Source organism: Natrix helvetica (genome assembly GCF_964273705.1).
Source record: "Natrix helvetica genome assembly, chromosome: 1".
Lineage (NCBI taxonomy): Eukaryota > Metazoa > Chordata > Lepidosauria > Squamata > Natricidae > Natrix > Natrix helvetica.
Window position 1 is genome coordinate 36,335,214 of NC_138548.1, and position 24,695 is coordinate 36,359,908.

At 39.5% G+C, this 24,695-nt stretch overlaps 1 protein-coding gene across 1 annotated transcript in view; it reads left to right on the top strand.

Moving 5' to 3' along the window:
* The first annotated feature begins 627 nt into the window (after positions 1 to 627).
* TMEM179 (transmembrane protein 179) overlaps positions 628 to 24,695 on the top strand; it is a 104,970-nt gene continuing 80,902 nt past the window's right edge. Inside the window, exon 1 of the mRNA XM_081938485.1 lies at positions 628 to 1,011. The gene's annotated coding sequence lies outside the window, so the exon portion shown is untranslated. The remainder of the gene's footprint in view (positions 1,012 to 24,695) is intronic.

Below are 24,695 nucleotides of genomic sequence, written 5' to 3' on the forward strand. Positions count from 1 at the left end.
TTACTAGCCACATGGGTTCTGAATAGAAGGAGGATTTTCCAGAGGTCATGAAAAGATGATTTTGGAGAAGGGGGACTTGAGGATTTAATTAAAATCCCTTCTGCCCAAATGCAAGATCTAAAAAGAGAATAGAGAGAGGCTTGCTTGTCTCTCCCTACATTTCCATTTCACATAAATATAACAGCAGCTCTGAGAAATTTAGAGCATCAAAAGGAAAAAGAGAAAAGGATAAGCAGTAGAAATGAAAGGTACTTTCCTGAGACTTAAAAATTTTTTTTTTTAAAGGAGATTTTAAAAAAGACATTAGGGGAGAGGGAAATGCCAGCCATAAGTGCCTTATGCAACTCAATGCCAAATTACGTGTGTTTTTACGCGTGTTTTTAAAAGCTAGAATCAAATGTGAATGCTGCAGTAACTGAAAGCAGAGCATATAAACTGTACATTAATATAGAGTGTTAAGAAATTAATTCATTTCCATTAAAGTGCAACATAAGACAGCTATGGTTTTACCTGTAAAGGTGGTATTGCAACAATCCTTCCTTGTGGTCCTAAAAAAGCCTATTCAGCTGAATTCCATTACCGAGTAGATCAACTAGCCAGTCTTCATACTTCTATTGGATCTTTAAATCACCAAGAGGATGGCCAGGGAAAGCCAACAAGAGTTTGGCAGGAGACTTCAGCAGGAGAGGTAATGGCTACAGATCTTCCCCACTCTCCCTCTCTCCATTTTTACCCTGAGAGACACTTTCTCAAATGCCATAATCAGAACAAATGAACAGGAAACAAACTAGGACATTTTATGTGGGAGTTTGCCCACATAATATGCAGCCAAGGACAGGGGCCAAGAAAGCTGAACATGAAGCTGAAGAAGCAGGAGGCTACAGTTGGGCTCAGATTTTCACAGGAAATTACAATTGAGGCCAGTAGGTGGCGCCAGTCAATACTTCAGATGTTTCTACTTTAAGGCGCACAAGAGTGTGAAAAAATAGAGGAAGAAAAAGAAACCCACAAGTAACAAAACGAATGTATTGTGGTAACTGAAATTTAGCAGGATAATTCAGTTGGTATGTAGTGCTGGAAAGCTACAACTTACTCTAAAGGAGTAGAACATATGAAATAATATTTCATGCAAATCTCAAGTCTATCTGAGCTTAAGCCTTTCTGACATAACTCTTACACTTTTGGGACACTGGCTTGTGTTCACCTCTTCAATTTCCCGCACACATCCCTTTCTCTCTTGAGCATTTGATAGAATCCTGCATATACATTTAGATCTCTCTCTTCCTTGTAGATTTTGTTTGCAACCAATTGATGTTTTAATAATTAAAAGGGGTTTACAAACCATAAAGCAAGGGAATAACCTGGATAATTTTCCTATATTGGATTTATAAAATTGTTAAATTTTTGAAGAATCTCGTAAGAAGGGACAAAGAAAAAATGTGAAGAAATCAAGGAAGCAATGTAAAGTTGATTTATTTGATCAATGTTAACATACATATATTGTTATTTATGCTAACCTTTGATAGTCTTTTGCCTGACATTAGGACTGAAATGACAAAGCTTTAAGGATACAGTATATACATATACATACACACACACACACACAATCCTATATATATACATACATACATACATACATACATACATACATACATACATACATATATATATAATGTGTGTGTGTGTGTGTGTGTGTGTGTGTGTGTGTGTGTGTATTTGTGTTACAACCCCTGGTATGCCCAAATATGGGAGGGAGCTCACTACTCCCTCTTTCTGTCATTCGGCTCATCACAGAAAACCATCCAGGCAGAAACCCATATTTTTATTTTTAATGTTGCCTTTTTATATTTGTGTTGTATTTGTGCTGATAAATCCCAGTAAGGGTATGGCTAGCTGATGAGAGCTAAATAGCTTGAAATGGATCCATACTAGTCTCCCTTTATTTATTTATCAGCACAAATACAACACACACACACACACACACACACACACATATGGTGGGATAAAGGAAGAAGAGATCATTTGTTGCATTTTAAGAGAAGGTGATAAATTACTATAATTTTTTATATTTATGATGAAAGTTAGAAATGACTTCTTCGTCTGTTTCTTTCTGTTTTCTTAATATGGTCTGCCCTTCCTTTTTTTCTTTTTTCTGCACCTTTTCTTTTTTATTCTTTCTTTTAGTTTGTATTAGTTCTCACTATTGTTTGTATAATCTTTAATAAAAATAATGTTTTAAAAGTAGATCCTGTACTAAGTCGGAGTTGAGACTAAATGTCTACAGGGAGATTCTCAGTCATCCAGGTCACGGTTGTCCCAAAGGTGCTCTTTCAAGAGGCAAATGAACTTCCTAGTTTTTCCTTGAAGAGATTTTGCTTCTCATCCAAGATGAGAAAAAGCACCTCTGGGATGAGTTGAGACTAAATGATCTCTGAAGTACATTTCAAATGCGATTCCATGAACCACATTTCCTTCTGCCTCCATCCCTGGGTCTTTCCTCGCCTTAAACATTAGGCTTCTCTCTCTTAAAATAAACCTAGTGCTTTTATTTAATCAGCCTTCAGGGTATATTTAAACTTCAAAACCCACTCCAAGCCTCTTTTATAAAGGGCATTTGTTGTGGTTCTCTCTTTATATTGCATTATAATGGTTTTTATTATACTTAGGTTTTTATGTCCGTAATTATTATACTATGCTAATTCTGGTTTTAATCCTGTTTTATGATTGTTCTGTATTTTATTTTTCTTTATAGTCATTGGCCATGAGTACCTTTGTGTGGGAAAAGGATACAGTTATTTTCACTGTTGTTGCCACTATCACCAAAGTTGTAATTTATGAACTGAATAGCCAATAGAGATGTAACTGAGCATTTACCCTGCCTTTTGTTGACCTGTTGTTCTGTTGTCCTGTTTTTTCTTCAGTTGATGTTGACTTCTACAATGAGGGATTTGCAGTGAAGTGGCTGTCAGAGTTCTCATACAGTATCTTCATCTTGATCCGGGTGCCATTAAATGAAGCTCAGTAGCCAACGAGATTCACTGCCTCTACATCATTTCCCTGTTAGTAGAATACATAAGCAACCGAGTGTTTTGCACTTATATCCTACTATCATTTTGTAGGCTTCTTGGAGGCTCCTGGCAGACTACATTGGGGACAGAAGTTTGGACTAGACAAGATTTGGAGATTTTGTTTCTTTTTTTTTTCCTGCGAAAGCTCAATTTTTAATAGGGCTGGAAGCAGTGGTGGGATTCAATTTTTTTTACTCGTTTTGTGGACATGGCTTGGTGGGTGTGGCGTGGCTTGGTGGGCATGGTGTGGCTTGGTGGGCGCGGCAGGGGAAGGATACTGTAAAATCTACATTCTCTCCCCACTCCAGGGGAAGGTTACTGCAAAATCCCCATTTCCTCCAAATCAGCTGGGACTCTGGAGGCAGAGGATAGATGGGGGCGGGGCCAGTCAGAGGTGGTATTTACCGGTTCTCTGAACTACTCAAAATTTCCACTACCAGTTCTCCAGAACTGATCAGAACCTGCTGAATACCCGCTCTGGCTGGAAGGTCCATTAGAGGTCTTTTACTCCAACCTCCAAACTCCAGTGAAGGAATTCTCATTTCAAACAAATGGCTGTCCACTCTTTACTTGAAAATCTATGTTGAAGTTCCATTGCTTAATACAGGGGTGTCCAAACTTGGGAACTTTAAGACTTGTGGACTTCAACTCCCAGAATTCCCCAGCCAGTTGAAGTCCACAAGTCTTAAAGTTCCCAAGTTTGGACACCCCTGGCTTAATATCATTCCAAGTGAGGAAACTACCTTTCCTTTCAAGTTTGAATCTTCTGTAAATTTCCACCCATTTGGTTTTTGTCATCTTCAGATGCTTATCTTCCCTGTGGAATCTTCCCATGTAGTGGAATATTGCTGTCATGTGTCCCCTCAGTCTTTTCTTCTTTTAAGGCTAACTACTCTTTGTAGGATTTAGTTCTACTCAAATTCTGAATGAAGCAAGCATTCCTTTCTCTAATCTACTATGCAGTGTGATACATTACCTATATCTGTATATGACTGGGCTCAACATTAAGCAAAATATAGAAGCAATTTGAGGCAACTAATAGGGATGGGTGTAAATTAAGAGCTGCTGTTTAATTCTACGTAAACCACGAACACTTCAAAGGTTATTGTCATTCCAGCTGACCACCCTATATAGTGAGTAGTTAACTCCAATATAGGTAGTCTTTGATTTATGACTCGAATGGAACCCAGAATTATGGTTTTAAGTTGTTAGGCATGTGACCATGTCTAATTTTGCAACCTTTTTGTACTTATCATTAAGTGAACACCATGGTTATTAAATGAGAGCACTGTTTTTTGTTTTTTTTTTGCCAGAAACTGGAAGTCATCATCATCTTTTTTAATGACTCCACAATCCCTTGTGGGGTGTAGTCTGGGCAACTGAATGGAGCCGAGTGTTTACTAGCCAGATGCCCTTCCTGTCGCCAATGTGGAGCTGTGTTCAGCAGATATATTCTCATTGTGCCCAGAGAGAGAAATATCTGCCTCTATGTAGGATTGATCTCACAGCCTCCTGATTGTGAGGCGAGAGCAGCACCTCTAGGCCACTGCACCACTCATGCCAGAAACTGGAAGTAAATATTGAAAACTAGCAAAAACTGCTGAAAATCATGGTCATGTGACTGTGGGACACCACAATTGGCCATAAATGTGAGTCAGTCGCCAAGTGTCCAAAATGCAAACATGGGAGTGTGCCAGTGGTGGGATTCAAATTTTTTTTACTACTGGTTCTGTGGGAGTGGCTTGGTAGGCATGGTGTGGCTTGGTGGGCGTGGCTTGGTGGGCATGGTGTGGCTTGGTGGGCATGGCTTGGTGGGCATGGTGTGGCTCGGTGGGCGTGGTTCAGTGGGCATGGCAGGGGAAGGATACTGTAAAATCTCCAGTCTCTTCCCCACTCCGGGGGTAGGTTACTGCAGAATCCCCATTCCCTCCCAATCAGCTGGGACTTGGGAGGCAGAGAATAGATGGGGGTGAGGCCAGTCAGAGGTAGGATTTACTGGTTCTCTGAACTACTCAAAATTTCCACTACCAGTTCTCCAGAACTGGTCAGAACCTGCTGAATACCCCCTCTGGACAGTGCATGTGTATGCTAGTGCTAGGGATAAATGTGAGAGAAAACACAACTGGGTCTGCTGGATCTCAGTTAGTAAGCCCAGCAGAGTAATGGTAGATTTAGATGGATAAATGAAAGCTTCACCCAAACAATCATCAGGCAAAAAACATAGTTTAGGGGCAGTTTAAGTGTCAGTCAAGTCATCCTCACCCCCCCCCCCCAAATCAGAATATCCTGTCCCACAGGAAAGTACAAGTTTGGCCAGAATCTACTAAGTCTAAATTTTCATAGCAAAATTCTAGATACCTTATTACAAAGTATGGATGTTGGTTTTTTGCCACTGGATTACTCACAGATGTGGAGTTTTATTCAAAACACCATTCACTGTTCCCTAATTCAGCTCCAAATGCAGATTTGCAACCAAATCAGGATACCTTTCTTCCCAAGGAGCTTTTCCTTGGTATCTTATAACCCTTTACCTTCTCATTTTAATGATGCCAGGTGAGACGAGAACGTCCCAGGTTCCAAACTGACCCCTGAGTGCTGGGCCATGGTCCCTTGCATTATTTGTCCCCTGGCTTCTCTTCGTCTTTTGGGGAAGAGCCTTGCATGAAAGCTACAATAGGATCTGACTCTGATCAATATTGAGATGCCAGGTTGGTCTCTGAATTTCATATATGCTACCTGAAAAAAGCAGAAAATAATATAGACGATGTCGAGGTTTTATTTTGGGAAGATAATAAATCTGGGTGCTTCTCCTGCATACATTCTGTGTAGATCAGGGGTTATATGGGCCTGAGAATCTTCATCCAGGATGTAACTAATTGGGCAATTATTAACCGAACAGAGAGAAAGATTGCTGCAATCATTGGCTGTTTCAGAAGCTGGAGAAATATTACTTTGCTTAACTGTTTGTGTATTTCAAAGTAGTCACAGAACTGATGTTTTAAGCTATTATTATATACCCTTCAAGTATGTGGGAGGAGAATCAGAATCTTTTTTTCCCCTTGACATACAAATGGCTGGTGTGATTATAGAGATAAATTAGGTATACTGTGTCACTAATGAAGGAATTAAATGGCGTTATGAATATGGATAATGCCTCTCCCCAAGGTCAGAGATATGTTTTAATATGATATAGCTGTCACTCATTGCTATTCAAGTCGGTCTACCTCAGCTTAGGCATCAAAGGCTATTAAGAAAGAGGAAACAGAAATGACACAAGGGTTTGGGGAGCAAAAGTTATCAGTTATATAATTTCCCTTAAGAAGAATCAAAGCAGCAGGGAGGGCCAGGGCTTCCTTTCATACAGCTGCATGACTACTAATCTTATAAATATTGTTCAAATTTGTCATGAATTTAAAATAAATGCTTCTTCACTGAAGAATTAGGAGATAGCCAGGCTCTGGATCAAGCAGTGTTCTCTATCTATCTATCATCTATCTATCTATCTATCTATCTATCTATCTATCTATCTATCTATCTATCATCTATCATCTATCTATCTATCTATCATCTATCATCTATCTATCTATCATCTATCTTTAAAGAATAACATTTAATCATTATTTTTCATAATTGATCATAGTTTAAGATTAACATGACCTTCAATAATGTTAATACTGGTATGTCTAATAAAGTAAGTTAATAGCAGTATTTAATATAAATATTAAATTAAATTATTACAATTTTGCCGCATAGAAAAGGATAGGAAATGAGAAAAGATATAGTGGATGGAAAATACAATGTTAGTAAAAAGAGAGAATTTACAATTACCATAAAATTTAAAATTCATTATTTCATTGACTAAATAATTATTTAAAAATATAAAACTCATTATATCATCTTAAAAAATAAATGCAAATCACTACAAATCTGTAAGCATCAATATTTATATTTATATTGGTCCTGACTACTTGTCCTTATCTAAAAAGAATGCATACAATTTTGTTTCTGCCTTTTGCACATACTACCCGTTGTACAGGCATTGCAATAGCAGTTCTTTGACACCAGAGGGGGATATAGCCTTATCATTGAACAAATCAATTTTAATACCCAAACACACTTACAGGTTAGAGTTCCAGAGAAATAAAATGTTCAATACTGTGCAGGTTAAAAAAAAGAAATATTGATCAAGTGGAGTTAGCTCACTTTGAAAGCCTTGAAGATTTGCTCACTAATAAGATTTTATATAAATTATCTTGTGCTTTGAACAAAGTTCAAAAGTAAGTTATCAGATCTCTTCAAATTAAATAACCGCAAAAAATACTGTTTTTTCTGCATGGCACCAGCAATAACTCCAAGAAAAAGGCTGCAGGAAAATCAGAATCTGTTCTATATGAGATTAATGTGATGCTCTAAAATTAGTCTGAATCTTCGCTATGTAACCAATGGGCCAGAGGTTAAGTGTAATCCAGATTAACAATCACAGTGCTCTCTCTCTCTCTCCTTCTCTCTCTCCTTTCTCCATCCCCCCTTCCCTCTCCCCTCCCTCTCCTCCCCCAATGGAATTATGAAGTCCGCAGTCTTAGCAAACCCTTAGATGAATATGTGTTTTTATTTTGGTTCCTCAGCCCATTCATCCCTTACTTTCTTCCCTAACTCACTAAACGTTTCATCATATTTTCTGCTATTAGTTATTGCCCTTTACAGGGTAAACAATGATATAATGTTTTCTTGGTCTTTATAGCATATTGAAGAAAATGAAACAAAACCAAAAATCTTGTGTTTGGTAAAAATACCTTGTTGACCCAACACCAACAATGATGTCATTCTAACAATAGGAGACTGGAATGCCAAAGTTTGAAGTAAAATAGTATCCAGAACAGAGGTGTGGCGAGGTTCAGCTGAACTGGTAGTGAAATTCAGGCCTGGGTCACAGAACTGGCAGAGACCAGACCTGACACGCCGCCGAACCGTTCCCTTGTCACCGCTGATGTTACTGCCATATTGGATTTTAGTGACTGCATGTGAGCAGTTCACTGTAAATTGTGTGCGGGTTGCGAACCAATAGTAAAACTATTGGCAGCAACCCACCCCTGATCCAGAAAAATACAAAAGTTTGGCCTCAATGTATGATTATAAGCAGAAGTCAATAGCTCTGTCAATATTTCATTTTATAGAAGTGCAGTGTGGTTGAAATTCTGGGTTGACTATTTTCAAGCCCACGTTTGAAACCTGAGTGCTTCTATGCAGTGGTGGGATTCATTTTTTTTACTACCGGTCCTGTGGGTGTGGTTTGGTGGGTGTGGCTTGGCTTGGTGAACATGGTTTGGTGGGAGTGGCAGGGGAAGGATACTGTAAAAATCTCCATTCCCTCCCCACTCCAGGGGAAAGTTACTGCAAAATTGCCATTCCCTCCCTATCAGCTAGGACTTGGAAGGCAGAGAATAGATGGGGGCAGGACCAATCAGAGGTGGCGTTTACCGGTTCTCTGAACTACTCAAAATTTCCATTACCGGTTCTCCAGAACTGGTCAAAATCTGCTGAATCCCACATCTGCTTCTATATGATGGGGTGAGCTCCTGTAATTTGGGCCCGCATTTGCCGACCTAGCAGTTTGAAAGCATGCAAATGTGAATAGATAAATAGGTACCACTTTGGTGGGCTCATTAATGGGGACATGAAAGGAGCCACCAACTGGCATTTCCTGGGCAGCCAGGTGGTGTCACTGATTAATCCTTTCACTACAGAAGTGCTTTGGTGCTTCCAACATGGAAGTATAGTATAATGCATTATTTTACAGCCTAGAAGACAATTATACACATGGACAATACATGTTAGTTAACACTGAAATCAAATTGATATATTCTGCCAATGGGGTTTTTAAAATCTTTGTTTAACTTACATGGATACTATATAAGAAATGATGACGTAGAAAAAAATAGCAATTGCGTTAAAATTGCGGCGAGAAAAACCAACAATTTCAGGTATCCTAATAATACCACTTTGATGGTCAGAAGTTAAGAAAAAAATATTAAGGAATCTCTTGTTCAAAATAAAAGAAGAAAACGCAAATGGTTATTTTCATCTCAGTGCTGAAAATTATCTAAGATTATGTCAATGGGCAATGCCAGGTCAATGCAACAGACAGAGAAGACGTTGAAGTAGTTATAGATTTTACCTTCCTAAAATCAAATAATTCCCTGAGATGGTGCCTGAAGCCATGAAGTAAAGCGATGTTTGTTGCTTGGGAGAAATACTCTGACAGATCTAGACAAAATATTAAAGTGCAAAGACAACAAAGGCTTGTATTGACATGACATGGTTTGTAACACATGGCTGTGAAAGCTAAGCCATCAGAAAGGCTGAACAAAGAAAAATGGATTGCTTTGAACTGTGGTGCTGGAGGAAATTGTTCAGAATATCTCAGACCACTAGAAGTAAACATTATTCAATATTAGATGAAGTTAATCCAGGCTCTTCACGGAAAATACTAACAGTGAAGCTAAAGCTTAAATCAACTGCGAATGGCAGGAGTCATTGGAAGGGACCAAAGAAACAAAGACTTAACTTTAACTTTATTCAATTTCTAGACCGCCCCTCTCTCAAAAGAGACTCGGGGTGGTGTACAGTCATATTAAAATAATTGAACAATAAATATACATAGTATAAATACAAAATAAATAAATTAAATATAGGATTGGAGGAGGTAGTAATGATTCACTGTACAATTTAGTTAAGTTAGATTAAAATTTTAAAAATTATAAAAACATTTACCCTAAAAAACTATCCCAAAATAAAATATCCGCCAGGAGGTAAGAGTAGAACTATAAGTGGGCCAGGCCGGCTAATCGGAACAGGTGAGTCTTAAGTTTTTGTCGGAAGGAGTGGAAGTCGGTAGTAGTTCTAATATCGGGGGGGGGGGAGGTCATTCCAGAGGGTTGGGCCCATCACAGAGAAGGCTCTACTCCTAGGCACTGCCCGTTGGCATTGCTTGGTGGACGGCACCCGGAGGAGTCCCTCCCTGTGAGAGCGAATTGGTCGCAGGGATGTATGTGGTAGGATGCGATCCCGCAGGTAGCTAGGTCCTGTGCCATGGAGCGCTTTGAAGATGGTAATCAACATTTGGAAAGAAGCCAATCAAACATTAGGTAGTGAGATTCTATCGTTTATAACATTAGAATGGAATGGAATAGAATAGAATAATTAGTTGGAAGTTGGAGGGGACCTTGGAGGTCTTCTAGTCCAACCCCCTGCTTAGGCAGGAAACCCTACACCACTTCAGACAAAGGGTTATCCAATCTCTTCTTAAAAACTTCCAGTGTTGGAGCATCCACAACTTCTGGAGGGAAGTTGTTCCACTGATTAATTGTTCTAACTGTCAGGAAATTTCTCCTTAGCTCTAAGTTACTTCGCTCCTTGATTAATTTCCACTCACCGCTTCTTGTCCTACCCTTCGACGCTTTGGAGAATAGCTTGACTCTCTCTTCTTTGAGGCAGCCCCTGAGATATTGGAACACTAGAACATTAGGATACTGTAAGCTTACACAAACTCAAACAGTAACTGCCAGGCAATCTTGATGAAATGATGTCCATTGGGCCATGAAGAATGAGGAGCAAATTAAGGCCAAGTCTACACGACCTAGCTACTTGCGGGATCGCATCCTACCGCATACTTCACTGCGACCAATTCGCTCTCACAGGGAGGGACTCCTCCTGGTGCCGTCTACTAAGCAATGCCAACGGGCGGTGCCTAGGAGTAGAGCCTTCTCTGTGATGGGCCCAACCCTCTGGAATGACCTCCCCCCGATATCAGAATCACCACCGACTTCCGCCCCTTCCGACAAAAACTGAAGACTCACCTGTTTCGTTTAGCCGGCTTGGCCCATTCATAGTCTTATCTTACCTCCTGGCAGATATTTTTAATTGGGTATTTTTAGGGGTTATTTTAAACATTGTTTTAATTGTTTTAATTGCTTTAGGTACAGTTTTTACAGCCTCCTCTTTTACGTATTTAGTATTTATTTATGTTTGTATTTATTCCCATGTATTTATGTGTTTTAATCTGACTGTACACCGCCCCGAGTCCCTTTTGGGAGAGGGGGCGGTATAAAAGTTTGAAATAAAGTAAAGTAAGTAAAGTACACTCACATTACTAGCAAAGTGGTTGCCATGCATGCCTCTGAAGTTGAAATGTGGTTGAATATTAGTAGCTCAGGTTAGTAGTTAGGCTGTGGGGGTTTGAGCTCTGAGCTTGGCAATTTGTTGCAAAAGTTTCATCGCCATTCAAGGAGACATTGTTGGTGTGCTTTCAATTTAAGTCAAAGCATACTGACGATGTCTCCTCGAATGGTGATAAAACGTTTGCAACCAAATTGCCAAGCTCGGAGCTCAAACCCACAGCCTAAATGCCTCTGAAGTACTTAAAAAGGTCAGCAATTATTCCCCAGATCCTTCACTTTGAGACCATACATTGCCCTGACAAACATGCTGAGTGGATTCCCCCCCCCCCTTTCCTATCTGGCTTGTAAGAATGCAGAAAGAGGCATCACATGTCTATATGGGTATGAATCAACCTTGCTGGAGTGAACGCAGGAATTTATATCTAAAACCTCATCTCTATTCATAAATTACTTTTCCTATAAGAGCTGATGTCTGTATTTTTTAAAAAAATATTCATTGGCTATATTTATGTCTCTGGCAACAGTGTGCTGTGAAAAATACTGTACATTATCTCCTGGAATTTCCCTATTTAGATGAGATAAGAACTAAATGGGTTTCTCCTTTGTGTTGTAACAAGCAATATTTTCACTTTTCTTTCCTTCAGTGCCTACATCTACACACACGTGCACAGACTTACACATGCAACCACTGAATTTTAAAAAAAGAAAGGAATAAAGAAAGCTTTAAAATGCCACAGTTTTTTTTGTCTTGCCAGTCCTGATAGAAGTTCACATTTTACTGATATTCTATAGGCTCAAAGCAATTAAACATTTCTATTGTTGTTTACAGGGTGGCACTGAAGTATCAACAAATGCTTTTGTTTTATTCTTGGAATTTGCCTTTTTGGTCATCTGGTTTGAAATTGGGAAGTAATAGGATTCAGCCACACTTAGAATGTTTAGATCGGATGACCTGTTAACTCAGGGGTCAGCAATCTGTGGGTCTGGAGCCTCATGTGGCTCTTTCATCCCTCTGCTGCCGTTCCCTGTCGCTCAAAATATGTGTCACAATTGCCAATGTGCGACAACCACCAGCACACAATTTATTGAGCTTTTTGCCCGCCTATAGGTTTTGTGGCTCCCAGTATTTTCTTTCCTGTGGGAAATAGACCCAAATGGCTCTTTGAGCCCTTTGTTAGCTCTTTGTGTAAATAAAAACATCGAGGGATTGAAAGGCTGCTCCGGCCAAAAATCAAATAAGCAACATTTGAACAAAGGAATGGCTCATAGTTCCCAGTTTTGGATCCAAGACTTTTACAGTCATACATTAATGCATACTTTTTCAGAAGTGAATTCAGTCACTGGTTAAAATTCTCCTAAGACTGCTTGTCTGCATACCTATTTTGATGGAAGCTAATTCACTGAAGTCAATCGGATTCAGTCCTGAATATATACAAATCAAGACATGATTTAACGTGATATTTGAAATTAATGCAAACACCATCTTGCATTCAAATGATAAAGAGATTCAAGTCCATTTCAATTCCAATTGGTTTTTTTCCCTAGTAGTTGTAGAAGTGATTTTTTTCCTTCCTTAAGTTTTCTCAATTCTTCAGTCTAGCAAATAGTCCTACAAATTCCAGGTATGCTTCCATCCAACTCTTAACAGAGACAAACCCTCCATTATATTCCTATAAACTCTCCCTCGAATTGGAAATGGTTACTGTATAGATTTTTAGCTGTTCTTTAGTGCAAATGTCAATGCCATCATCTCATTTCCCAGCTGTCCATCTATAAGCATGTGTCTCTGTTCATTGATCTTTCTTTCCAGTGATGTTTGAAAACTGTTTGCATTTTTATCATTTAGTTGCAACTGAAAGGTCCCAATGGTTTGATTACCTGTCTGGTAAGCTGTGTGGAACATAAAGACATGAAGTTTTTATCTGAACAACTTAATCTTATCAGTAAAATTCAGGTAGAGCAAGATGGGAAGGGGAATCACTAACCAATGCCTCTCAGTCACGTTAGTGGAATATGGAATCTGAGGAAAAATGCAGTCTCTTCCCCAGGATATGCTACGAGGCTGATAATGATGCTATAAAAGATTTGACAGTTTAATCACATGTATTTCTACTTATAGAAACTCTACTGTTGGGTAGAGCTTATTTTCAATGCATAGAGTTGCAGCTTAAAAGGCAAAATACTATAGATATTTATGTGTAGGAGGAAAGTTAAATAACTTTCAAGTCAGTGTCTTGTTTGTACTTCTGACTTGACCTTAATTGGGATTATCTATTGAGTGAGAATTAATCAAAGGTCAAGTAATATACAATTTCCTACCATAATTCTTAGTCTTTCAGTCAAGATTCAGGTCTGGACCTGGGACAGAAATGGCATGGGTCACATTTTTGGATGACCTCTGGTGAAAGCAGGATTTTGCATCTGGACCTCTCTGTAGCTTTTGATACCGTCAACCAAGGTATCCTTCTAGACCAGCTCTGAGGATGGGGGAGAAGACATGGTGTTCTGTTGGTTTGTCCCAGAGGTGAAATGCTATCGGTTTAGGCCGGTTCGCCATAACTGGTAGTAAAAAAATGCTTTAAAAAGTAAAAACAAAAAGTTCCAATGATCAGCTGTGTGACAATCAGCTGTGCCTGATTGTCTGTGAGGTTCCTGCTTGTTACAGGGGCCATTTTGTGTGAAGTCCAGCTGTTTTTGCATTGTGTGAGTCAGTTGTGCAGCTTTTGTGTTATTTTTGTGTAAAGTGTGATAGTTTGTTTTTGAGCTCTTTGTGAGGTTCCTGCTTGTTGCAGGGGCCATTCTGTGTGAAATCCAGATGCTTTTGCATTGTATGCGAGTCAGTTGTACAGCCATGTTCACCCGGTCACATGACCACCAAGCCACGCCCACCAAGCCACACCCATACAACCGATAGGGAAAATTTTTGAATTTCACCATTGGTTTGTCCCCTTTCTTTGGTATTGGTTCTAGTCCATGGTGATTGAAGAGAAGTCTCCAGAAGCTTCAACTGGTGCAGACTGCAGTGACATGGGCAGTTATATGTGCTTCTGGAACAGCACATGTTACAGCTCTGTTCTATGAGATTCATTTGTTGACGGTTTACTGCTGGATCCATTTCAAGATGCTGGCTTGAACCTTTAAAGCCCTTCATATCATAGGGCTGGATTATATGAGGAATTGCCTCCCCCCAATTATATTTGCCTGTCCCATCAGATCTGGTAGAGAAGGCATGCCGCAGGTCCCATCTTCTAGGATGCAATGGTATCCCATTCCTTCCTGGTTGTCACAGTCAATTCACTGTATTCATCTCTCCATGGCCAATTCATCATTGCAGCAGGAAAAGTCACCGTGGCCAACTCGCCACAGGTTCAACTTGCCACGGGACAATTCCGTGTGAGATAACGCAAAACGATAAATATTATCCGCCACTGTTTCTTTGACATAATTTCCATTTTTGTGGAAATGGACAAAAATAAAAAATAATGTTGAAGTGGCAAATAACATTTACTGCAGTGTGTTGTCCTGAATGGAGTTGTCTCAAGGTGAGTTGGTGGCAGCAAATTGTCCTAGACCTCTTCTAGGGATATATATTCGGGAGGTCCCCAGGAAACAGGCCTTCTTGGCCACAATGCCTGCCTTATGGAACATTCTCCTTGCTGCTCCACCCTAAAGTGAGGTTAGCCCCATCCCTATTAATGTTCCGGAAGACCTGGCTATGACAGGGGCTTCCCAAAGGATTGGTGACATTCTAACATGACACCATCATTATACCTCTCTCCTATGCCATGTGGTTTTTATATTTTAATAGTGATTGTTTAATATTTTTTGATAATGACAATTTTTATGTAGCTATTGTTTTCAATTAATTGTTGTATACTGGCCAGAGTTATTTTGGGTGAGGCGATCAGCTATATAGATTTGACGAACAAACAAACAGATACATACTCAAGGCTGTGAGGACAAAATTTACACAACAATGGGGAAAAAGACATAGTGTTAACAATCTCTGATTAGGAACTTAAACTTGGAGAAAATGCAGTAATTTTGAAATTAAAGTATCTAGACATATAAGAACTTTAACTAGATTTAATCAAGAATCACTTCTAAATATATTAAATATTACTCAGCAAGGCAAATATAAATACTTATAGTTCCTAAAGTCTATGTTAATAAATACTGTAAATTGTTTAGAGTACAAAAAGGAGGAAGTCAGAAATCAAATGCTTATCTATATTATACTTAGCAGTGTTTTACTTTTCCTTTGTTAAATATTTATAAACAATAATAAAGTGGACACTTTGGCATTATGCTCAAATATTTACGGTTCTTTTTATATCATAAAAACAACTTAGTGTGCTTTGCTTGTCATGGTTTATCTTTTTGTTTATATTATATTGAGCATGAATTGGATAATTCAGTAATTCTCTGTCCACTTATTGATATAATCTTTTCTGAAAATATATTCTTGTTGTAACCAAACAAAATTAAAAATTAAAAAGGAAAGAAAAAAATGTAGTAGATCTTCTCCTTCCTCTGGCATAATCCAATATTAATGTAGGAAATTGAGCAAACTGAGCCTGGGGAAGGGGTTGAATGCGTCATCAGGCTTGAATCACTAACTCCCGCAAGAGACCAAAGTCCAGTCCACCTGACTCTTATCTATCTCCTATTTGTTAGTAGTTCAGATTCTTATAGAGAACATAAGCTTGCAATAAACGTTTACATTCCTTTGAGCTTCCTGGCCTTCCTGATTTTCCTTTACTTGACAATTAAGTTTAATTTACAGCAAGTGGTCACTTTAAAGTTTACATTTTCCAGAATATTATTTTCAGAGTTACATGTGCATTTTGCATCTGAGAGCAATTGTTGATTAGTAAAAGTAAAAGTCACATTTTTTTTCTATTTCTGAGCAGGTGAAATATTTGGGAATCATTATTAAATAGGTGGCGAGCTATATGAATGCTTATCAAGATTAATGACTTGTTAAACCTTAATGTAAGGCTTTCTTGGCTACAGGGCAGAGGTGGGATTCAGCCAGTTCTGACAGGTTCTGGAGAACCGGTAGCAGAAATTTTGAGAATGGGGAGGGGATGGGAATTTTGCAGTATCCTCCCCCTGCCACGCCCACAAAGCCACGCCCACAGAACCCATAGTAAAAAGTTTTGATTCCCACCACTGCTACAGGGACTTGACAATAAAACTATGTTCACTGAATACTATGGAGGAGGGTTGGAGTTAGTAAGATGGTGGCTACTGTAAGAGAACGTTCTGTCTGTCTATCCTTCAGAATTTCATCTTATGAGAGTCAACGAAATAAAACAGACCAAATCCAGCAATGGATTCTACAATTTTACAGGCTTAGAAAATTTGAAATATTTGTCATTGCTATTTTTCCCCCAGAATTAAAATCGCATAGAATAATTTAGAGGAAATACTTTTATTCTAATACCGAGCATTGACATGGATCCCTGAACCAGAATTTGTGATTGGATGATTGGCGAGATGGGCTCCTAACAGTCCCCAAATCTTTATCGGTGATCCTCAGGAGCGCATGTGATTATGAGATTGGACACAAATAACTTCAACGTATTTTCCTATCATTTATAGTGGGAGATCATGAAATCCCTTTTAAAAATACCTGCAAGAAAAACCTAATTAAAAAAAAATCCTATTCTGTTTGATTAAGTCATTATAGCTTCACAGTATATCTTTACAGCCAGTGCAATTTTTAGTTTTAACAAACTGAAAACTAAAGTTGATTGATTTGCGTCTTTTGAGGGAGGGGCAGGGGGTGTTTGGAATCAAATCCCTTTCCAATTATATTGCGAATGATCTAAAACAATTAGTCTCTTACACCCCCCCCCATCTTTCTACTTCAACCTTTTCTTTAGCAGTATTCAGGCAGAGACAATGAACATGTTGCCATCTCTTGATTTATCAATACTAAAAAAAAAATCTGCAAGTATGAAATTGGAAAGGACAACATGCAATGATGGATAAATGCGCTCAGCTAAAAAGGTGCAAAAAGAACAGGAAGAGTAATAGCAAGAATCGACTGAAGGAATCTTCCCCCATGCACCTTTCCAAAAAGCAAAATAAATGGGGATATGATAGAGATAACAGAATAAATATTCAGATTACAGATTAACAGAGTTGGAAGGGATCTTGTAGGTCATCTAGTCCAACCCCCACCCAAGTAGGAGTCCCTACACCATTTCTGACAAATGGCAGTCCAATCTCTTCTTGAAAACCTCCAGTGATGAAGCTCCCACAACTTCTGAAGGCAAGCTGTTCCGTTGGTTGATTGTTCCCACTGTTAGAAATTTTTTCCTTATTTCTAGGTTGAATCACTTCTTGATCAGTTTCCATCCGTTACTCCTTGTCTGGCCTTGGAAAATAGCTTGACCCCTTCATCTCTGTGGCAGCCCTCAAATATTGGAACACTACTATCATGTCTCCCCTGGTCCTTCTCTTCACTTCATTCTGTTGGAATGAATTCATGATATGGACAAAGTGAGTCTGAATATATCCTCTGTCCTTTTCCCAGATCCCAGAGAATCTGAATGAAAATCCAGAATAGATTTTTAAAAAGTGTTTTTCCATGTAGAGCAAAATAAACAAGAGAATTATTTTCCTATCGACCAAAGGTAGTGCAGCCATCAATACGAACACTTTCAAAATCTTTGGGACAGTTTCATAAAAGACCACTATCAGTAGCTACCGCTTACACTATAATGATTTGACAGTTCTTTCAGTGTCCGAGGCAATATATTCAGTCATTGCTGCATTTATATCCTGCCATTTTTGCTATCCTGCTTCTGGCTTCTTGAAGGTATTTGGCCCGTGGCAGTTGGAAAAGATTACTGCTGGATAAGCATTCTTAGGATCTAAGTTTTAGACCTTTAAAAAAAAAGATATTATATATTGCCCAGAATATAAAAGGGTTTTTGGAAATCCTAAGTAGACAAGCACTGTTGGTCAACTTCAGTAAGTCATTTTCTTCCCGAAGTGCATTATGCCTCGGCTGCATCATGAATATTAAAAGTACCACATACTTTATTGCTCTGCCTTCTCTAGTGACAAGGTCTTTGGGACTTGTTTTCCTGTTGGTACATCATAATTAATGTTGCTTCTCCCACTTCTGCAATTATTTCCAGCCATTTCTTGGCGAGGGTGAAGTGGGGGGGGGGCGGGAAAGGTGCTGCAATTGTCTCCATGTTGTCTTTAATTGAAAAGACCAACTATTTGTTTCATTTCAAGGACACACCTTTTTGCTGTCAAGCAGTAATGGGATGAAGCGAGGGAGACTCTAAACCTTTGGCCCTTTCCTCATTAGCGAAGCAGAAATAAAACTCTTTCATTATATAAGGCTTTCTTCTCTGTCCAATTGCAGCAGCATCTCTCAGACGAAGACAAAGTATTTTTAAGTGCTTTGCATAATTATAACTGCATTAATGAATTCATGGAAATACATTGCAGCACATATATTTCATCTCCTTCAAGCAGCAGGTTATGGAGGAGGCCTTATCTGAAAAATCAAAAGGGTACGGCAGGGGTGTCCAAACTTGGCAACTTTAAGACTTGTGGACTTCAACTCCCAGCTGGCTGGGGAATTCTGGGAGTTGAAGTCCACAAGTCTTAAAGTTGCCAAGTTTGGACACCCCTGGGGTACGGCAAGGCAAGAGGATGATGGGGATATCAATGGCCTGTGAAGATCTTCCCTGCTCCACTGGCTATATTTTGTTAAGAATATTTCAATAATGGTAGAAAATGCAACATGGCATGTTGCACACTGAAGCATCATAACCATCAACATTTTCATTTACAAAAATGTTTCCGGCTCCCCACACGGGCATTATAAATTATTATTTATTTATTTGTTTGGTGGATTCATATCCTGCCTTTTATAAAGATTGGATTAAAAGAAACTAGCTGGCCCAAAGTCACTCATTCAGAGATCTGTTCACTGCTTTGTTCTGCTACCCAGAAAATTAAGCTGAAGTATTAGCATTCTTGGGAGCTACAAGAGTTTGTTGAAAGTGTTCTAATGAAAAGCAAGTATTTTGTGAATGGACACACGTATCCTGACAGCCTGGATGCATCACTGAATGATAGCATCCATGATACACTATTTCCATCAGTTCTCAAAGGTTGCTATTGCTGAAGAAAGAAGTCACAGAGACTTTTTTACAGGACCCATAAAAGAATCTCTCATAAAATATTTGATAACAATCTTTTATAGATTCACAGAGTAGAATTATTTAGATACTGAATTATGGAGTGAGCAAGCAGAAGGCATAATTTTCTAGAGGAGAGTTTCCCAGGCAGGCCAATATACACTACTTTGGCAAATAAAGTTACAACAAAAATTTTGCAAGCCAGCCAGCCCATCCTAACAGGTGAGAGATGAGGATGAGCAGAAATCATCCTGGACCTTAGGAGGACGTCAGATCAACTTCATTATATAACTCAGGGTATATATTGCTTGTTCAGTTATTTCTGGACATCAGTGATGCTATCTTAATCATATTGTCCTCTCAAATATTTTCTATTCCTTTTAGTTTTTTCTAAGTATTAGGGATTTCTCCAACCACAGATAGTTCTCAACAAATGAGCTTATGGAGTCTGCCACAGTATGGTTATATGTCATATGTAATAGAACCGTTATGGTCACATGTCATGTTGGATGTAAAACACATCATAAAACCCCTTTTTCAGGTTGGTTGGTCATAAGTTAAGGACCACCCATATATGTCTTTGCAGTATGTATATTCATTCATTCATTTATTTATTTATTCAATCATTCGTTTGTTCACTCATTCATTCAATTTCTATAGCCACCGGTCTAAACAAATTATTCTGGGCAGCAAACAATCATAAAATAATTAAAAATAAATAATTAAAAATATATTTTTTGCTGCATCTGTCTGCATCTGTCTGTCTGTCTGTCTGTCTGTCTGTCTGTCTGTCTGTCTGTCTGTCTGTCTATCTATCTATCTATCTATCTATCTATCTATCTATCTATCTATCATCTATCTATCTGCAAAAGAAAAACATATTATTTTTAATACATTATGTAAGCTTTAGTTTCATTGTTCGAGTTTGAGAACCTGGCTCTACTTCATCTACTATTAAAATAATCCTTCTTCTTAAAGTGCCGGTTATTATCATAATACTTTGAATCTAAATGCTTAAAAAAAGTCAAGTATCTGCTGTTGACTTCATATAGAAGAGTAGACAGTTTCACCCTATCCTGCTGTTTGTCAGCTCACAAGCCCCTCTCCTTCATGTCTCTGAAGGGATTTGCAACCCATTGATCAGAGAAGCGCTCCACTTCCTTCTTGTAATATCGGCAACTCATTTGATTACCTCTCAAAAGCCAATTTTCAGCAATGCCCAGATGCAAGAAAAAAAAAAAAAGGAAAACAGAGCCTGTTGGCTTCCATCTTGTTCTGTTAATGAAAAGGCAATACAAGCAAAAAAAAAGTTTGGTTTACTTGCTACATGAAGTCCTAATGTGGTTTTATTTTATGCAAATCCAACGTTTGGGTTTATAAATGACATTCTGAGCGTGCTTCTTTGTTAGCCTAGTCCAAACATACAAGCAATTGCATTGCCTCATTGTCTTCCACCATTAGCAGTTGAGAATTTAGGTTTGGAAAACCTAATTTAGTGTGTTGTGGTTTATTCAATCAGCCATAGGTAGCAATGCCTGCTACACCTTTATTTGTCCTAGTAAAGTAGATAGGGCACCTTTATTTGTCCTAATAAAGTGGATAGGATGCTTGCTGATGTGAGTTCAGCTACCTGTATTGTCCATGAGATGGCTTGAGGAAGGTCTCTGAGGGAGAGGATGGTTCTGCCTCTTCTGGAAGAGGCAGTAATTTGCCCTCTCGTTAAGTAACCACCTGTGCCCACAGTGGAACTGGTCAATTTTCATCCAGTTCCCAACTTTTCCTTTCAGGAAAAATTGTTGAGAAAAGTAGATAGCACGAAAACTCCAGAGAATCCTGGAAGAAAAGGATTATTTGGGCCTTTTCCAATCAGGTTTTAGACCTGGTTATAGAGGATGTGGTGGATCAGTGGCTAAGACGCTGAGCTTGTTGATCAAAAAGGTCAGCAGTTTGGGGGTTTGAATCCCTAGCGCTGCATAATGGAGTGAACTCCTGTTACTTGTCCCAGCTTTTGCCAACCTAGCAATTCGTAAGCATGTAAAAATGCAAATAGAAAAAATAGGAACCACCTTTGGTGAGAAGGTAACAGCGTTCTGTGTGCCTTCCGCATTTAGTCATGACGGCCACATGACAATGGAGATGTCTTTGAACTGCGCTGGCTTAGAAACGGAGATGAGCACTGCCCCCTAGAGTCGGAAATGACTAGCACACATGTATGAGGGGAACCTTTACCTTTATAGCGCAGACATTGTTCGATCATACTTGTCAATCATGTTAACTGGACTACATGGAGAGTAAAGAGGATGACCTTGACAGAAAGAGGGAAAATCTGTTACCATGGCAATGAGGAGATAAATATTGTAGAAGCCTAGACAAAGGGAGGGGGTTATGAAACATCTCAGACAGGGACCTCCCTAATTCATGGGATCTATAAAACAGGAAAGAAGTGAAACACATTCTGAGTTGCAATGTTCTCTTAATACAGCCTTAATAAAAATAGTGTTAGGTCTATATGTCAGCTGTTTCTTCCTCTTGATAGACTGAGATAGAGGTAAAACATCCACCTTGGTCTTTCTTGATCTCTCAGTTGCCTTTGAGTCTTCTATACTGTCTCAGGAGATTAGGAGTGGGAGGCACAATGTTACGGATTCCTTTTTCCAGGAAGGATCTGCTTTTATTGATAGATCTGGATCTAGATCCCTGGAATGCCTCATGTTTTGGCTGTCTCCTTGATCTTATTTAACTTCTACATGATGCCAGTGGAGAGGTCATTCTTCAACATAGAGTAAAGAATCATGATTTCTGTACCAAGTTGTGCTTTTCTGTTTTTTGACTGATGCCATCAATATTTTTTTACCAGTGTCTGTCTGAAGGAATTGTACTGTACATCTGAATGGAGAAAATAAGGGGTTTTCTTCTCAACAGAAGAGATCTGTTGAACATGGTAGCTCCCATCTTTCGGAACTACCAAGGCAATATTCTCCACCTAAGGTTGTAAGGCTTTTCATAAGGTTGTAAAAATTTGGATATTCTGGAAGACCTTTGGGAATTGACAATTGTGTTATTCATAGCAGCTGTGAAAGTTATTATCGTGCAAAATTGTTTCTGGTATAATTCTGCTTATTGTATTTTTGCATGGGCATTGGTGCTGTTGTTCTTGTACACTACCTGAAATCTGAGATCAACGCAGTTTATAAATTGTGGAGTCCTTGGTGCTCTCTGAACTTGATTGTTTGCTTGCTGACATTTAATTGCCCAACTAGGCAACATCATCAATGTGGGCGAGTGTGGGGTTTTCTCCTTATTTAAATACATTAGCTTGCCCATCCCCAACATAAACAAACATCAATCAATTTTATTTATGGCCAGAAGATCCCAAAGAACAAATATTATAAGGCACTGGTGGTGAATGGCACATACTTCTCAGAAATTAGTAGACTTATTACTGTTATAAAATTAATTCTTTGAGAACATAAGATGTCAGTTAGTCAGCATGCAGTAATATATTGCATCACTTATTGATTAGACTAGTTTAGTAATCTTGGAAACATCATCTTCAATTTTGTAGGCTGGGGACCCACATAATGTTTTTTCCCAAGTGGCAAGAGCCACAATGGATGGGGTAGTGATGAAGTGGGAAGCTGATAGGTAGAATCCATAAGCAATCCCTTAAAATCTACCTGAGTTCTTAAGCAACAAAATGGGAAAAAAAGCTTGCTTAGATCTAAACCTTTCAAGAAAAAGAGCCTGGAGAAGGAGATAGTAGGAAGCCTATTTTTTTTGCCCTTTCTCTCCTTTCCTCAGTCTAGCTAATGATCAGTCTTGTGTTGGCATCATCTAAGGCTCACTTTAGAGCAGTAGCGTCCAACCTTAGTCCCTTTAAGCCTTGTGGATGTCAATTCCCAGAATTGTCCAGACAGCATGATTGGCTGGGGAATTCTGTGAGTTGAAGTCCACAGGTCTTAAAGTTGCCAAGGTTGGACACCTCTGTGCTTTAGACTAAAGTAAGGAATTGGAGAAGAAAGTTTGAAGTCAGATTGAGAGAGACTTCTGTAGCAGTAATTGGTTGGTGAATAATTCCCTGATGGGAAGAGGGAGGATCAGAACAGGGAGGAGTAGGCAAATCAAGGAGATACATTTCCCACAGTTTGGCTCAGTCTTGTTTCAATTTGATGTTCCCTAGGCTGGGGTAATGGGAAGTCCACCTCATCCGATGGGTAGCAGATCAGGAAAAGATGATTTCCCCAATGAGAAGCTGATGGCTCCATAAAGCTGGTTATTTACTCAGAGATTCTCAGAGCTTTTGCTGATTTCCATATGAAAGTTGTGAATCCTGTATATAGGAATACACACAAATTAGAAGGCTGTAAAATGCATGAGTGACTTATGATTTTATAAAAGCTGCAAGATAACAGACAGTAACCTGTCTGAAAATAAAAGGTCAAAGGGAAAAATCTACCTTAATGGCACATATGCCGTCGATGGGAGAAGCGTCTGAGGGGGTTCGGGAGTTCATGGCTTCCATGACAGCCATGGACCTGACCCAGTTAATTCAGGGCCCTACTCACGAGGGAGGCCACACCCTGGACCTTGTTTTTGTCTCGGGCCAGTGGACGAGTGATCTGGGAATAGGGGATCTAGACACTATTCCCCTGTCATGGTCGGATCACTCACTTCTCCGGCTGGACTTCCCTGGTGCTACCCCCCGCCGCGAGGAGGCGGAACTGGAAGGTATTAGATGGTTCCGCCCCAAGCGCCTGATGGAACCGGATAGGTTCCAGACGGAACTTGGGCCACCTCCTGTGGACCTGACCCGCCCCCGAGTGGAGGACCTGGTAGTCGCATGGAATAGTGCGACTGCCGGGGCCCTAGACCGGGTGGCGCCTTTGCGGCCTCTCCTGCGGCGACGAACCACCCTGGCACCTTGGTTTACCGAGGAGCTAAGGGTGATGAAACGCCACAAGAGACGCCTAGAGAGTCGTTGGAGATCCTCCCGCTCCGAATTTGACCGAGCACAGGCACGAGCCTATTTGAAGACGTACCTTGTGGCATTAAGAGCGGCCAAACGTCAACATTGCGCCACTCTTATTGCGTCTGCAGATAACCGCCCTGCCGCCCTGTTTCGGGTGACCCGTTCCCTCTTGTTTGAGAGACCACGGGAAGCCCCACTACAGGGCAGAGCAGAGGAGTTTGGGAATTATCTACAGGACAAAGTCGCTCAAATCCGGATGGGATGGACCCCTTTCAGTGGTTCAGTAGAGACGCCCGTTGCGAGT